The following is a 15,148-nucleotide window of genomic DNA, read 5'->3' on the forward strand; positions in this document are numbered from 1 at the left end:
TGTCTCCTTCTCTGGTTTTGTCGTTTCATTTTTCCCTTCCTTCCCCTCTGATCATCTGTCTTGTTTCTCAAATTCCTCATATCAGTGAAATCATATATCTTTCTCTGATTACTTATTTCGCTTAGCATAATACCTTCTAGTTCCATCCACATCGTTGCAAATGGCAAGATTTTGGGGTTTCTTTGTTTTTTTTTTTTTAATTTTATTTATTTACTTGACAGAGAGAGACATTGAGAGAAGGAACACAAGCAGGGGGAGTGGGAGAGGGAGAAGCAGGCTTCCAGCCGAGCAGAGAGCCCGATGCGGGGCTCCATCCCAGGACCCTGGGATCATGACCTGAGCCAAAGGCAGATGCTTAACAACTGAGCCACCCAGGCGCCCCAAGATTTCATTTTTGGTTTTTTTTTATGGCTGCGTAATATTCCAGTGTGTGTGTGTGTGTGTGTGTGTGTGTGTGTGTGTTTGTGTGTGTGTGTATACCACATCTTCTTTATCCATTCATCTGTCGATGGACATCTAGGCTGTTTCCGTAGTTTGGCTATTGTTCACCTCTTAAATTTATATGTTGAAGTCCTAACCCTCAGTGCCTCAGAATGTGACCTAATTTGGAGGCAGGGCTATTGCAGATGTAATTAATTAAAGTAAAATGAGGTGATACTGGAAGAGGTTGGGCCCTAGTCCAATATGACAGGTACCTTATAAAAAGGGGACATTTTGACACGTATGTGCACAGAGGAATGACAGGTGAAGACTGGAGTTATCCTACCATGAGCCAAGGAACTACCAGAAGCTTGGAGAGAGGCCTGGGAACAGATCCTTTTCTGGTAACTTCAGAGGGAATGTGACCTTGCCAACACCTTGGACTTCCAGCCTCTAGAACTGTGGGAGAATCAATGTTTGTGGTTTAAAGCACTCAGTGTATGGTACTTTGTCATAGTAGCCCTAAGAAATGAGTATGGTTCTGTTATGAAAAATGTTGACCCAATGTGGACCAATTGTGGATCTCACCTCTTACAATGGACGTGTCAGTAACAACAAGACAGAAGGTTGGGCATTTTCTTAAAGAATGCAATCTGGGATTATAAGATGAAAAAGGGTTGTTGGTCTCCTCCTTGGTTAACCCAGCTTTACTAGAAGATGCTGTTCAGGCCTCATTGGGAAGGAGGGCTTCATTCCTGAGTACAAAGCCAAAAGCCAGGACACTAGGAAGGACCCACTGGTCACAGAGTTAGGTGACACTAGGTCTCTCCCTCATGTGTTCTGGTCACCTTGTTTCCATCAGTGTCTCTGCCTTGCTGGCTTGGGCTTTCTTTAATTCTTAAGGTTTTTTTTTTTTTTCTTTTTGTATCACTTAAAAAATTTCTAATTTCTCTGATATCAACATACATAGAAGTAGTAAAAAATATGGTAGAGTAAACTTCAATGTGATTCACACAGTCAAATCTATTTTAAAAATCTAACAGATTCTTGGTCTTTGTCAGCTGTAAGCATGCATTCTTCAAACGAGCCTTCTGCCCAGACCAGGGACACACCCTTCAGGGTAAAATTCTGCCTTCTCTTGAAACTCACTGGACAATTTCCTGGCAGCCACCAGAATTCCAAACACCAGCAACTCTTCCCAAATAAGAATACAAGATGGCTTTCTAGATAGCGAAGGTGGCAGTTATCATTCTTCCATTCCATAAATGTGGACTGAGCTTCCAATACAGGTCCGACTGTTCCCACCACCATTTTGCAAGCATTCCAAAGGGCGTTGTTTGTGGAAGGTTACATGGCCAGTTATAAAAGAGGCCAATAATTCAACAGACACCTGGCACTGATACCTTTATTATGTTTTTTATTTTTTGGCATTGATCCTTTTAGATGTCAACTCACCTCAGCCCAGTCTATGACAATCTTCATAAAAGGATGCTCTACCCCAAGTTTAGCACCATGGCCTCAGTATCATCTTGGTTTGTCAGTTTTCCCATCTTCCCCTCCTGGTTTCACTAAATTCTCTGGCTCTGACACCTGCCCATCTCAAGGCTTGACTGGGGAGCATATAGAATTGCCCATTAATGTTCTCGCATCAGTATTCTTTCTGTGCCCCTTGGTCCCATCCTGGCTCCCCTTCACAGCAGCGCAGCTGAAGTCCATCCCATTCAGGCATCATTAGTGGTGCGTTACACTCTGTTCTCATTCCTCCTCCCTTTCACCTTCTGAATGCTCCAATCCCGTGGCCCATTTTTGTAGACACATAATCCTCGGGAACTGCAAGAAAGGAAGTATAATAAGGCAAATGGAAATTATGGCTGATGGCTTGGCAAGTGGGCCAAGATGGTCCTCTGTCTGTGTGACTGCATCAGTTCTATGAACTGAAAGGTCTGGGAGAATGTGTGTTGCCTACCAGTCGAGTATGAGTCACTCCTTCCTTCTGCGTTTTACACATGCTTTTGTCATTGTACATGTCATAAGTGAACAAAACTACTCATTCCCATGCCTGTCTTCACCATTAGAGAATGATTTTACTTTTTTCCATTAACTTAAAGGCCTTTAAGGGCTTTTGCTGGAGGAAAACTAGAACAGTAGAATGTTAAAGCTTTGAGAAGATCTGATATAGTTTTCTCATTTTCATGCAAGGAAACTGAGGCTTAGTTAAGTCAATGGCAAATCTGAATCTAGAACTTAGATCTTCTGAGCTTGCTCAGCAGAGATTAGGGAATATCTGATGGTTTTGCAATCATCTTCATCTGATAGCTGGATGACCTTGGGCAAGTTATCTCTTTCAACCTTTGTTTTCTCATCTGTAGAAAGACAATACTATTGCGACAGTTACCTCAAAAGGTTGTTATGAGAAATAAATGAAATAATACATGTAATGTGCCGAGTACAACCGTTGATGCCTTCAGTGATACCTCATTCACTTTTTGCCATTTCTCTCTCATCCTGTGCCCATCCACTCCCATGTGAATAGTGAAAAGAATTCTACGCTCTTCTCACTATTTTATATGGGCTTCTTAACATTTAATTGCTTACACCACTGGTGAAAGTTTTTGCTCTGGAGTCAGCATTTTTCAGACAGTACCTGGATTAGCTGAATGGCTACCTCCCAGGAAACAATGGAAGTTTCCATGCATAGAATGAAATAAGAGGTTCTGGGCCTGTAAACAAGTTAGGAAACCTGGAATCAAATGCTTCTTCCTTAGTGGGAATTGACCATTTGGACCTGTGTATGGGAGGTAATACAGTGCAGTGGTTTGGAACATGGCTTGCAGTCAAGCAAACACAGCCGCGAACCCCAGCTCTGCTTCTTATTAGTTGTATGAAGTTGGAAAGTTATTTAGCTTCTCCATATCTAAATCTACTCATCTGAAAATGAGAATATATACTACTTCCTTAGAAGCTGGTTGTAAAGATTAAATGAGATCATGTACATAGAGGACCTGGAATTTGGCGAGCACTCAGGAATGGTGAGTATCGGGGTTATCATCCTCTCTCTGTTAGAAGCTGACTCATAAATCAAGTCATGTGTACTCTAATGCTCGATGGAATAAAACCCTTTCTTTTTTTTTTTAAAGATTTTATTTATTTATTTGAAAGAGAGAGACATAGCTAGAGAGGGAACACAAACAGGAGGAGTGGGGGGGTGGGGAGAAGCAGGCTTCCTGCGGAGCAGGGAGCCCGATGTGGGGCTCGATCCCAGGACCCTGGGATCATGACCTGAGCGGAAGGCAGAAGCCTAATGACTGAGCCACCCAGGTGCCCCTAAAGGCCTTTCTTAATACTCTTACCTCTTTGGATTTGCCACTGGTTTAGTGACCTGGAAATCAATATTTTTTCATCACAATTAGTTTGAATGGGGCCAGGGACCATGATTAGAGAGAAATTTGTGACCATGACCTCTGTCCTCAAACACTGTAATCCATTTGGACTGAAGATAGATGACGTTCTACTTGATGAAAGCCTGGATTCAGAGTCAGGAAACCAGGGTTCTAATCTCAACTCTACCATTAACAAATTGTATGATATCAACAATTGTTATAGGCTTTGCTTCAGTTTTTTCAGTTATTCTATGAGGTGGTGGACTAGATGGTTTTCGAAGAATTTTCCAGCACAATCATTCTTATATTCATATAATAGGTTAATCTGTTTTGGGTGCTGGAGATACAGAAGTAAACAAAATAGACAAAGCCCTGACCTCATGGGGGTTATATTCTGCTGTTAAAGACAGAAAGTAAACAGGACATGTAAGAAAACATGTGGTATGTCAAATGATGACAAAGGCCATGGGGAAAACATGGCTGGGATGAAAGAGAGAAAGTGCTAGTACAGGTTGGGAGGTGGCTGTAATTTTAAAATAGCGTGGCCAGCAAACCTCTCACAGGGAAGGTGACATTTCATCAAAGCCTCCAAAGGCTGCAAAGAATCAGCCATGTGGCTATTTGGGGAGGCACCTTCCAGGTAGACGAAACAGTAAAAGAGTGTGGAAGGAGCACACCTGGCGTGGGTTGAGGAATAGAGAAGGTTAGAGTGAATGGAACAGAGTGAGGGAAATATAAGTCAGGGCAGTGATAAGGGGAGGCTGAATCCTGTAAGGCCTTGAAGTCATTGTACAGATACTGGCCTTTGCTCTCCATAAAATGGCAGCTATGGATGGGTTGGACCAGAGGAATGATTTAATCTGACTCATGTTCTAAATGGATCTCTCCAGCTACCACTGTGTAGAGAATAGTCTAGAGGGGAGCAAAGAGCAATAATCAACATGAAACATGATGGTGGCTTGGATCAGGGTGTGGGCAGAGGACCTGTTGAGAAGGGTAAGTTAAGTGTCAGGATATGGTTTGAAGGTAGAGCTGACAGGATTTGCTGTTGGATTGGATTGGGCGTTGAATATGAAGTAAAGAAGTGAGTCAAGGACATACCAAGAGTTTTTGGTCTTGGCTTGAGCAACTGGAAGGACGTAGTTAACATTGATTGAGATGGAGCAAGTTTATAAGGGAAGATCAAGAGTTGGATTTGGGGACAGTTACATTTCAGAGGCTTGTGAGGTAGCCAAGTAAGCAGCTTGACAAACGAGTCTGGAGCTCACAGGGAGAGAGCTAAAGCTAGACATCAGCAGCTTATAGAAGGGATTTATAACCATGCGACTAGATGCAAGCACCAAGGAAGTGACTGTAGATAGAGAAGAAAAGAAGTCCAAGGCCAGCTCCCGGTGTCTCCAATAGTAAAGGGTAGGGAAGATGGGGAGAAACCAGCAAAGGTGATGGGGGAGAAGTGGGGTGTGACCAATGGGGCAGAAGGAAATCCAAGAGAGTATAATGTCCTAGAAGCCAGGAGTATGAAGTGTCCCCAGGAACCTAGAATTCTAGGATCTAAAAGAATCTGAAGAAATGAGTAGATGGCCATCACAGATTCACATATGGGCAATTAGAATCCATTGTTGCCTGACGTTCCTGAGAGCTTAGGGTGGGGCTGGTATCAGTCTCAGGTGGGGCGAAGGATCTGCAGGAGCTGTTTGTGGATTTATCCTTCATCCTTTTCCACGCAGGTTATACCTGGAACTAACAGACTGTGGTCCTACAATGAGGATGAGTCAGAGACCAGAATAGAATTTGATGAAGGGAAAAAAAAATTAACATTCTAGATCAAAATTCATCTCAACTACAAGCTGTTAATTTTTATTCCTATGCTTCTTTACACACACTGTTAATTATTTCTTGGCAAAAACATGCTGCTGGGTAATGCCTAGGAGGCTTAGCTTTTCCCCAAATTCTTTTGAAATACGGAGTTCCAAGTTAGGAAACTTTTGTTTCCTAGAAGGGCATCTGAAGATGAAAGTCAGCCTCTCTCCGCCCCCGGCAATGAATTATGTTGGCATCTCTTATTATTCCCTCAATTTTAAGAAATGGAAACTCTTTCACAATGTTTAATGGGTTCTTCACATGTTATTTCATGCACCATTAGCATAACTGGATAATAAAATTGATGTTTAAAATACCCTACTTATTCCATGCAAGGTGTAAATATGGAGTGACCATGATTAACCCAAACAAGAGAAGAGTGCAGGAGCAGAGCCATCTGATGTGACACACGAACAGTTCTGGAGCCTAGGAAGTGGGTGCCCTGCCACTTGTTTGGGAAAAAATACAGTTGTACTAATTATCATTTATGTTCTATGTCTATCCCCTTTTCATCTTTCACATAAGATCATATGAGACAATATTACCCCCATATTCTTGAAGAGGAACTTCAGGTTGAGTGGATTACTTATATCCCTTGTCAGAGGGGTATGTCATGGGCTGAACTGTGTTCTTCCCAAATTCATAGTTTGAAGTCCTAACCCCCCAAGTACCTTAGAATGGGACTGTATTGGGAAATAGTGTTTGCAGAGCAACCTGGCCTTCCATTAGAAAGCAGAGAAGATACACAGGAAGAGAGAGTCACTGTGTGGCTCCAAACCAGGTAGATGAGAGATAAACTGCCTGGTGATGTGTGTTCTGCTTCCTGCCTTTGGGTTCTGGGAGGGTCTCTGTATCCGTTCAACAGATCTCCTTTACTTTGCCTGAGTGGGTGGATTTCCATCCCTGCAACCAAACAATTGCTCACTGAATTCATCTTTCCTTGAAGTATAGTGTGCCAGAGGTCTTCTAAACTAATCCCGCATGGCCCAGAAGCATCCTGAATGTACAGGATACCACGTGTTCACCACAACTTTGTTAATTGTACAAATGTGTATTAGACACTGTATTGGTCAGTGTTCTCCAGAGAAACAGAAACAGCAGGGGATGAGGCCATAGTGCCTAGGAGGGATGAGGCTGGAGGGAGTAGGGAGACCTTTGGCAGTCTGTGGCAAGATTTGGGATTAGCTATAATGGCAGCCTGAACTACGGTGATAATGGTGGAACTGGAAAGGAGGAAACACAGACTAAAAACATGGCTGGGATAGGGGTGCCTGGGTGGCTCAGTTTGTTAAGTGACTCTTGATTTCAGCTCAGATAATGATGTCAGTGTTGTGAGATCGAGCCCTGGGTCGGACTCTGCGCTGGGCATGGAGCCTGCTTAAAATTCTCTCTCTCCCTCTCCCTCTGCCCCTTCCCCCCACTCTCTAAAAACAAAACAAAACAAAACAACAAAAAACAAACAAGCAAACAAAATATATGGCTGGGATAGAATCCCCTCCCCTGGTTACTAAGGGAGGAGCCAGTGTGACTATGGGTTCTAAGACCAGAATGAATGAATAATGGTGCCAGTCACAGGCATGCACAACCAAGAGGAAAAGTGTCTGGTTCTGAAGGGAAGAAGGAGGAATCTGCAGTTTTAGACTTGCACCTCACACAGGGCATTCTGCCCCATGTCCGCCATGGCCCTGAGCTTTGGTCTATCTCCCCTTACCCTGGTTCCTTAACTGATACCATCACTATTATCCATCACACTTACTCCTCCGATATGCCAGGGGCAGATCTAGGTTTTGTGCAGACTGTTTTTGAGGAAAGAACACAAAATTAGGAACAGGGTCTTAGAAAGTTTCTGTGCATGTGAGGAGCCCTGAAGCTTAAGCTTTATATTTACATTATTCACATTATGGTGAGTCTACCTTTGAACACCACATCAACTATGAAACATGTTCACTTACATAAACTCTCATTTTTTTGGAGAACTCTCTTTGCTTTTCTCTTGGGGAGCAACTCCTAGAAAAATTCCTAGCCTCTTCTTTGTGCTATGTGGCAGCTTCATGGCTAATATTTTCATCTGATAACTTACAGTCTTCCCTGCTTAAAGCCAGAATTTGAGGTAGGCTTTTGTGGGTTTTTTTTGTTTTTGTTTTTGTTTGTTTGTTTTTTTAAATTTCCATTATCTATTTATTTAATGCCACTATTTATATCCAAAGTAATCATTTAGAATGATTTTGTTAGGAGAAATTGTTTGTAGCAAAAATAATTCTCGAATGCTTATCTTCTCTAAATAGAGAGCAACTATGTTTGAATAATGATCATAGTCCCATTGGGACAGTTCTTAATTTTTTATTCCAGTTAATGATTATTAGAATACAAAGGTGATGGGTTTTTTTGTCTGTTAAATTTGACTTCTATTTCTTTTTTTTTTATTATGTTCAGTTAGCCAACATATAGTACATTTGTTTTTGATGTAGTGTTCAATGATTCATTAGTTGTGTATAACACCCAGTGCTCATCACAACATGTGCCCTCCTTAATACCCATCACTGGGCTAACCTATCCCCCCACCCCCCTCCCCTCTGTAACCCTCAGTTTATTTCCTGGAGTCCATAGTCTCTGATGATTTGTCTCCCTCTCTGATTTCTTCCCATTCAGTTTTCCTCCCTTCCCCTGTGGTCCTCCGTGCTATTGCTTATGTTCCACATATGAGTGAAACCATATGATAATTGTCTTTCTCTGCTTGACTTATTTCACTTAGCATAATCCCCTCCAGTTCTATCCACGTCAATGCAAATGGTGGGTATTCGTCCTTTCTGATGGCTGAGTAATATTCCATTGTATGTATGAACCACATCTTCTTTATTCAGTCATCTGTTGAAGGACATCTCAGCTTCTTCAGTTCTTGAGCCTTATAAGAGGGCTAAGGAATGGCTACAAAGGGACCGCTGGGCCTAGGGGGGGCCAAGAGGAGGATGCTGTGTGGGACTGACTACTGAACAGTGGCAGTGGCAACATTGACAAGGGGGGATGGAGGGGGAGGGAAAATCCCAACATGGCAGAGAAACCCAAAGGTAATTGGGTTCACCTAAATGTGGTTAATATAATGCTTTCTGTAATCAGGCAGAAAGTAAAGCTTGAAATTATGATTAAATTTAGTTATAGGAATGAAAAACAGATTCCATTTCTTACTCGTGCAAATATAAGGCTTGCAAATTTGTACCTACTCTGCGTATCAAAACAATGACCACTTCCCACAGGCACCACTGCTAGGTGATGGTGAGGATGCCCTGAATTGGTACTTTTGCCCAAGTATCTGGTTCTCTTACTGGAAATTGCTCTGGGCTGTCTCAAATGATGTGTTCACTGATTTTCAGAACACTCTGTTTGAACCTACCTTGCTCAGCACCAAGTTGCTGCATTGTGTTGCGTGTAGAGGTAACAGATGCATGTCAGAGAAGGTTTTTTTCCTTTAGGATCTCATAATCTGGGAAAACTAACTTTCATGAAACAGGAAACAATACAAGACTAAAATACTGAAGAGAATAGAGTTGCTAGAATTCAGAAAAGGATAATGCATGGGGGCTGGAATGGTCTAGGCTCTTGCCACTCAAAGTGTGGTCCATGTACCAGCAGCATCCACATGACTGGGAAATTGCTAGAAATGCAGAATCTCCAGATCTACTAGATCAGAATCTACATTTTACCATTATCCTCAGTTGTAAACACTTTAAAGTTTGAGAAGCACTGCTCCAGGAGAGTTGATTCATGAGCTGAACTTTAAAGAATGGGTAACTTTGGGGTAGATACCTAGTAGTACAATTGCTGGGTCATAGGGTAGCTCTATTCTTAACATCTTAAGGAACCTCCATACTGTTTTCCAAAGTGGCTGTACCAGCTTGCAGTCCTACCAACAGTGTAAGAGGGTTCCCCTTTCTCCACATTCTTGCCAACATTTGTTTTTTCCTGTTTTGTTAATTTTTGCCATTCTAACTGGTGTAAGGTGGTATCTCATTGTGGTTTTGATTTGTATTTCCCTGATGGCTAGTGATGTTGAGCATTTTTTCATGTGTCTGTTAACCACTTGTATGTCTTCTTTGGAGAAGTGTCTGTTCATGTCTTCTGCCCATTTTTTGACTGAGTTATTTATTTTTTGAGTGTTGAGTTTGAGAAGTTCTTTATAGATCTTGGATATCAGCCCTTTATCTGTAATGTCATTTGCAAATATCTTCTCCCATTCCATGGACTGCCTCTTAGTTTTGTTGACTGTTGCCTTTGCTGCACAGAAGCTTTTTATCTTGATGAAGTCCCAAAAGCTCATTTTTGCTTTTGTTTCCCTTGCCTTTGGAGACATGTCTTGAAAGAAGGTACTGTGGCTGATGTTGAAGAGGTTACTGCTTATGTTCTCCTCCAGGATTTTGATGGATTCCTGTCTCACATTGAGGTCATTAATCCATTTTGAGTTTATCTTTGGGTATGGTGTAAGGGAATGGAAGGGGCATATGCACCCCAGTGTTCCTAGCAGCAATGTCCACAATAGCCAAATAGTGGAAGGAGCCGAGATACCCTTCAAAAGATGAATGGATAAAGAAGATGTGGTTCATATATACAATGGAATATTATTCAGCCATCAGAAACGACAAATACCCACCATTTGCACTGACATGGATGGAACTGGAGGGGATTATGTTAAGTGAAGTGAGTCAAGCAGAGAAAGACAATTATCACATGGTTTCACTCATATGTGGAACATAAGCAATAGCACGGAGGACCATAGGGGAAGGGAGGGGAATCCAAAGGGGGAGAAATCAGAGAGGGAGATGAAGCATGAGAGACTATGGACACCAGGAGACAATCTGAGGGCAGAAGGGAGGAAGGTGGGGGGAAGAGGTAACAGGGTGATGGGTATTGAGGAGGGCATGTTTTGTGATGTGCATTGGGTGCTATATGCAACTAATGAATCATTGAACACTACATCAAAAACTAATTATGTACTATACAACGGCTAACTGAACATAAAAAAAAATAATGGGTAAAAACTTGTAGAAGCTTAATATTTATTGGCATTAGATTTCGTTAGGCTCAGTATTTCTTTTTCAGTAAATGCTATTCTCTGTAGCCTTAATATCAAAAGCCCTTGTAATTTATAATGGAAAGCCTGGATAAAGTTGGGGGGCCATTTTTCATGCAGAAAGAAGATGGAAATCCAAAGAATAAGACCATCTGGAACAACTAGTAAGCTCAATTTGAAGACTGAAAATACAAGAATAAAAGTTTACCTGTTCTGAATGTAGGCCCTTAAGAGAAAATTTATATTTGTAATCACCCTGCCCTGTATTTGGTAGCTCCAAAAGTATTCCCACTAGGATATGTATAAGAGGCCCTCTTTGGGGCTTTCAAGTTTAAATTTCTCAAATTTCATCTTATTTTTGATGGAATGTAGCAGTTCATCTCAAAGGCTTGCATGAGAAGGGCCTCTCCTGGTTAACAGATTGGCATCTCTAACTCTTGCATTTTTAGAGAGGATGCATTCTTCCTTTTGGTAGAAGAACTTAAAAATTTTAATCTGTCTTCTCTGCCTTTGGCCAAAGGGAAATAAAAATACCAGTGAGGGTTGCCCAGATGACTCAGTTGGTTGAGTGCCTGACTCTTGATTTCGGCTCAGGTCATGATCTCACAGTTGTGGGATTGAGCCCTGCCTTGGGCTCGAGTCTGCTTGAGATTCTCTCTCGCTCTGCCCCTGCCCTTGCTTGTGCACTCTCCCTCTCTCTGAAATAAATAAATAAATCTTAAAATAAATAAATAAATAATAATGATTGGCGTAGATACTGGAAGGTTTGGGTTTTCTGTCAGATTTGTATCCTGTTGTCTCCCTGCACAGGTGTCTCAGCTCGAGACAAACTCCTCCCTCTTCTCCCCCTCCTCCTTTATCTCCACCTCCTTCCCTCCTTTGATGTCTCCCTCCTTCTGTCTGATCTCCCACTGGCTCCTTAAATCATCTCTACTGCAGCCACATTGTTGCACACACATGCTAGCTCGTGTCCCATGCTGCTGTTGTTTCTCCTCTGCCGTTCCATTCCCTTCTCTGAAGCTCAGATGCCATGTTCCAGCTGTCAGCACACATCTGGACCCTGAAGCATTTCTTCTGTGCCTCTCTAATGCCTCACAGGACTTTCAGACTTGTGATAGTGCCATGTGTGCCTCTGTCTTGAAGATCTTGTTAGACTAGATGAATGGATAAAGAAGATGTGATATATATATATATATATATATACACAATGGAATATTATGCAGCCATCAAAAAACCCCAAAATATTGCCATTTGCAATGACGTGGTTGGAACTAGAGGGTGTTATGCTAAGTGACATTAGTAATCAGAGAAAGACATATGATCTCACTGATACGAGGAATTCTTAATCTCAGGAAACAAACAGGGTTGCTAGAGTGGTGGGGTGTGGGAGGGATGGGGTGGCTGGGTGATGGACACTGGGGAGGGTATGTGCTATGGTGAGCGCTGTGAATTGTGTAAGACTGATGAATCACGGACCTGTACCCCTGAAACAAATAATGCATTAGATGTTAAAAATAAAAAATGATAGTAGGAAGGGAAAAATGAAGGGGGGAATCGGAGGGGGAGATGAACCATGAGAGACTGTACACTCTGAGAAACAAACCAAGGGTTCTAGAGGGGAGGAGGGTGGGGGATGGGTTAGCCTGGTGATGGGTATTAAAGAGGGCATGTATTGAATGGAGCACTGGGTGTTATAAGCAAACAATGAATCATAGAACACTACACCAAAAAAATTAATTAATTAAAAAAGATCTTGTTAGACTGTAAACTCCTTGAAAGCAAGGATTTTTTTTTTAAAGATTTTATTTATTTATTTGAGAGAGAGAGAGAGAGAATGAGAGAGAGAGAGCACATGAGAAGGGGGAGAGTCAGAGGGAGAAGCAGACTCCCCGCCAAGCAGGGAGCCCGATGCGGGACTTGATCCAGGGACTCCAAGATCATGACCTGAGCCAAAGGCAGTCGCTTAACCAACTGAGCCACCCAGGCGCCCAAGGATTTTTTTTTTTTTTTACCTTATTTAGCTTTGAATCCCCATAACGTCTAGCAAGAACAGATACTTAGCAAAGAGCAGATGTTTCACAAATCATTGTTGAGTAAATTAATAATGATAGAGAGATGAGCCAAAGAGATTCCCGACAAAGTGAAAGAAAGGTAACATGGACAGGAATCCTGAGGGGTATGAGGGGTGGCTTGAAGTATATTTAGAACAGGGGTCCACAGGTGTTTTCTGTAAAGGGCTTAGATAGTAAATAATGTAGGATTTGTGTTCCATCCTGTCTTGGTGCCAACTATTCAACTCTGCCATTACGTTATGAAAGCAGCCACAGACTATATGTAAATGAATGGGTATGACTGTGTTTTAATAAAACTTTATCTATGGACACTGAATTTTAAATTTCAGATAACCTTCATGTGTCATGAAATATTCTTTCAAAATTTTTTTCCAGCTATTGAAAACCTTAAAAACTATCACTAGCTGGCAGGCAGTAGAAAAATGGGGTGGGTAAATTTGGCTCTCAGGCCATAGTTTGCTGATCCCTGATTTAGAACAATAATTAAAGTGTTGCAATTAAAGAAGATTCACATCAAAGTTTTTATGTTGGCCAAAAGGGCAGTGATTGAGTAAACTGTAGTATAATCGCTTATGAAATTCTTTGCAGCCAATTAAAATAAAGACTATGTTGCAACATGGAAAATACTATGATAAACTGCAAGTTGAATAAAGCAGGCTCAAAATTTATGTCTACTCTGATTATGACTATGTTGAATGAATCTTGAATAAACTATCTGTAAATTACGTATGCATGGGGATTGAAAGAGAAAATAAAAGCTGCTTGAGTTGTATGGAGTTGGGATTGCGGGTAATTTGTTTTTGTTTTGCTTAAATGTGAGTATCAAGCTGCCTTCTAATTCTTGGGTTCTATGATGCCACTGACATTTAGCTCAAATTAGTTCATCAGGAGAGTTCCCTTGGCAGACGAAGAAGGAAAAGAACATAATTTAGGTCTGTCAGAGGTCAGAAGAATTTTCAGTAGTGTTCTAGTTCACCATTGCTGCATTATGAACAACTCCACACTTAGTGGCCTAAAACAACAACCATTTTATTAAAATACTCACATATTCCGTGGGTCAGAAACCACTTAAGACACAGTAGCAATGGCATGCCTCTACCCTATGATGTATGTGACCTCAGCTGGGAAGACCAGAATGTCGGCAAGTGACTTGAATGGCTGGGGGTTGGAGGACCCACTTCTGGAACGAACTCTTCACTTCCTACCTGGAGCCCGGCAGGAATGGCTCCGAGGATAGTACACAGTTTGTTAGGGCTGCCATAACAAAGTCCCACAAAATAGGTGGCTTAAACAACAGGAATTTATTGTCTCATGGTCTTGGAGGCTAAAAGGTTGAGCTCAAGGAGAAGGCAGGGCTTGTTCCTTCTGAGGGCTGTGGGCAGAAATCTGTTCCATTCCTTTCTCCTAGCCTCTGGTGGTTCTCTGGACATCTTTGGCATTCCTTGGCTTGTAGATGCACCATGCCAATCTCTGCTTTCATATTCACATGGTGCTCTCCTGTACACATGTCTGTCTCTGTGTCCAAATTCCCCCCTTTGATAAGAACACCAGTCGTATTTGATTAAGGCCCACCCTAATGACCTCTTCTTAATGAGATCATCTACAAAGACCCCATTTTTAAATAAGGTCACACTCACCAGTATTGGGGTCTAGGACTTCAGCATCTTTGGGAGGATATAATTCAACCCATAATAGAGAGGCTCAGCTAGGACTGTCCACGACCACATCACAGATAACCTGTCCACATAGCATGAAGCTGGGTTTTGAGAGGGAGCATCCCTAAAGCAAGTATTGCAGGTGAACCAGATAGAAGTACTTGATCTTTCATGAACTAGCTTGGAAGCTATACTCTATCGGTAGAAGCAGTCATAAGCTTGCCCAGATTCAAGAACAGGGACGTAGACCTCATTCCAGAAGGAAGAGTATCAAAGAGTCTGCAGCCATTAAAAAAAAAAAAAAACAACAACTCCAAGTAGGGATTTTTAATATAAGGTTTATGGACCCAGTGGGAATCCACAGATGGCTTTTAAAGGGCTGAGAAACCATGGAAGCTATGCAATGTGTTGTATCAGCCCACATTCTTTTTTCTGTGGCATGGGTCCACAGTGCTTATTCTATGCTCAAAAGGGTCTATGACCTACAAAGTGATTAGAAAGTGCTGGAATACTGGGTCCATCTGCTGCTTCTATTCAGAAAAGGACACTCCTCCCTTTCTCTAACTCAGAGAAAATGTTTTCTATCTCTGGCTTGGCATCAGCGCCAGCCTTTCTCCTTCCCGGAGGCAGCTTCTGCCATCTGCCAAATGACGTTGCTCTGTGACCCTGGTGTCCTTGACACTGTTCAGAAGCCTTAGA

Source organism: Callorhinus ursinus, unplaced genomic scaffold, assembly GCF_003265705.2.
Source record: "Callorhinus ursinus isolate GAN/ISIS: 27379988/994484 unplaced genomic scaffold, GSC_fseal_2.0 scaffold26, whole genome shotgun sequence".
NCBI classification, from domain to species: Eukaryota; Metazoa; Chordata; class Mammalia; order Carnivora; family Otariidae; genus Callorhinus; species Callorhinus ursinus.